This window comes from Oncorhynchus mykiss, chromosome 13 (assembly GCF_057628025.1).
Source record: "Oncorhynchus mykiss isolate SJ-2025 chromosome 13, ASM5762802v1, whole genome shotgun sequence".
NCBI lineage: Eukaryota > Metazoa > Chordata > Actinopteri > Salmoniformes > Salmonidae > Oncorhynchus > Oncorhynchus mykiss.
In genome coordinates, this window is record NC_143034.1 from 14,235,001 (window position 1) to 14,237,500 (window position 2,500).

Genomic DNA, 2,500 nt, shown 5'->3' on the forward strand with positions numbered 1-2,500 from the left:
TTTCAGTCAGCCAGTCACTCTTTCAGTCAGCCAGTCACTCTTTCAGTCAGCCAGTCACTCACTCAGTCAGTCACTCAGCCTGTCAGTCAGCCAGTCACTATTTCAGTCAGACACTCACTCATTCAGTCAGCCAGTCACTCATTCAGTCAGCCAGTCACTCTTTCAGTCAGCCACTCAATCAGTCAGCCAGTCACTCATTCAGTCAGCAAGTCACTCAGCCAGTCAGCCAGTCACTCTTTCAGTCAGCCAGTCACTCATTCAGTCAGCCAGTCACTCTTTCAGTCACTCTTTCAGTCACTCTTTCAGTCAGCCAGTCACTCATTCAGTCAGCCAGTCACTCAGCCAGTCAGCCAGTCACTCTTTCAGTCAGCCACTCACTCATTCAGTCAGCCAGTCAGTCACTCATTCAGTCAGTCACTCTTTCAGTCAGCCACTCACTCAGTCAGCCAGTCACTCATTCAGTCAGCCAGTCACTCTTTCAGTCAGCCAGTCACTCTTTCAGTCAGCCAGCCACTCTTTCAGTCAGCCAGTCACTCAGCCAGTCAGTCAGCCAGTCACTCATTCAGTCACCAAGTCACTCTTTCAGTCAGCCAGTCACTCATTCAGTCACCCAGTCACTCATTCAGTCAGCCACTCACTCATTCAGTCAGCCACTCACTCAGTCAGCCAGTCACTCATTCAGTCAGCCAGTCACTCTTTCAGTCAGCCAGTCACTCTTTCAGTCAGCCAGTCACTCAGCCAGTCAGTCAGCCAGTCACTCATTCAGTCACCAAGTCACTCTTTCAGTCAGCCAGTCACTCTTTCAGTCAGCCACTCACTCATTCAGTCACCCAGTCACTCATTCAGTCAGCCACTCACTCATTCAGTCAGCCACTTACTCATTCAGTCAGCCACTCACTCTTTCAGTCACCCAGTCACTCTTTCAATCAGCCAGTCACTCTTTCAGTCAGCCAGTCACTCTTTCAGTCAGCCAGTCACTCATTCAGTCAGCCAGTCACTATTTCAGTCATCCAGTCACTCTTTCAGTCACTCTTTCAGTCAGCCAGTCACTCATTCAGTCAGCCAGTCAGTCACTCATTCAGTCAGTCACTCTTTCAGTCAGCCACTCATTCAGTCAGTCACTCTTTCAGTCAGCCACTCACTCAGCCAGTCAGTCACTCTTTCAGTCAGCCAGTCACTCAGCCAGTCAGCCAGTCACTCAGCCAGTCAGTCACTCTTTCAGTCAGCCAGTCAGTTTGGTCAGTTTGGCTGGGTTAGGTTTGGCTGAGTTAGGCTTGGCTGGGTTAGGTTTGGCTGGGTTAGGTTTGGCTGGGTTAGGTTTGGCTGGGTTAGGTTTGGCTGGGTTAGGTTTGGCTGAGTTAGGCTTGGCTGGGTTAGGTTTGGCTGAGTTAGGCTTGGCTGAGTTAGGCTTGGCTGGGTTAGGTTTGGCTGGGTTAGGCTTGGCTGGGTTAGGCTTGGCTGGGTTAGGCTTGGCTGAGTTAGGCTTGGCTGGGTTAGGCTTGGCTGAGTTAGGCTTGGCTGGGTTAGGTTTGGCTGGGTTAGGTTTGGCTGAGTTAGGTTTGGCTGAGTTAGGCTTGGCTGAGTTAGGCTTGGCTGGGTTAGGTTTGGCTGAGTTAGGCTTGGCTGGGTTAGGCTTGGCTGGGTTAGGCTTGGCTGAGTTAGGTTTGGCTGGGTTAGGTTTGGCTGAGTTAGGCTTGGCTGAGGTAGGCTTGGCTGAGTTAGGCTTGGCTGGGTTAGGTTTGGCTGGGTTAGGTTTGGCTGAGTTAGGTTTGGCTGAGTTAGGCTTGGCTGAGTTAGGCTTGGCTGGGTTAGGTTTGGCTGAGTTAGGCTTGGCTGGGTTAGGCTTGGCTGGGTTAGGCTTGGCTGAGTTAGGTTTGGCTGGGTTAGGTTTGGCTGAGTTAGGCTTGGCTGAGGTAGGCTTGGCTGAGTTAGGCTTGGCTGGGTTAGGTTTGGCTGGGTTAGGCTGGAGTATGTAGACTGGATTGGATTGGTAGAAATGGGTTGGGTGAAGTGGCCTGAACTGGAATCGGTTATGTGAACTGGAATGGGCTTGGGTATGTGGACTGGATTCGACTGGTTTAAAAGGGTTAGTTGGAGTGGGCTGGGCTGGGCTGGGCTGAGGGAGAAGGGGGCTGGGCTGGGCTGGAGGAGAGGGGGCTGGGCTGAGGGAGAAGGGGGCTGGGCTGGGCTGGAGGAGAGGGGGCTGGGCTGAGGGAGAAGGGGGCTGGGCTGGAGGAGAGGGGGCTGGGCTGGAGGAGAGGGGGCTGGACTGGAGGAGAGGGGGCTGGGCTGGAGGAGAGGGGGCTGGACTGGAGGAGAGGGGGCTGGACTGGAGGAGAGGGGGCTGGGCTGGAGGAGAGGGGGCTGGGCTGGGCTTCTGTTTGGTTATGGGGAGAGTCTACTAGTCAGGAAAACAGTACTTACTGCTGGGGCCTCAGACAATATTATTAAAGGACTGGAGGAAGTGAGCGAGAGAGAGAGAGAAAGTTTGACGACGACA

General features: G+C 53.5%; 1 protein-coding gene across 4 annotated transcripts in view; it reads right to left on the bottom strand.

Annotated features, from left to right (window-relative positions):
- pkd1a (polycystic kidney disease 1a) overlaps window positions 1-276 on the bottom strand; it is a 144,825-nt gene extending 144,549 nt beyond the window's left edge. For all 4 annotated transcript variants that reach the window (XM_090195271.1, XM_090195272.1, XM_090195270.1 and 1 more), the window contains exon 1: window positions 1-276. This exon is cut by the window's left edge and continues 1,000 nt beyond it. The gene's annotated coding sequence lies outside the window, so the exon portion shown is untranslated.
- Between the last annotated feature and the right edge of the window lie 2,224 nt (window positions 277-2,500).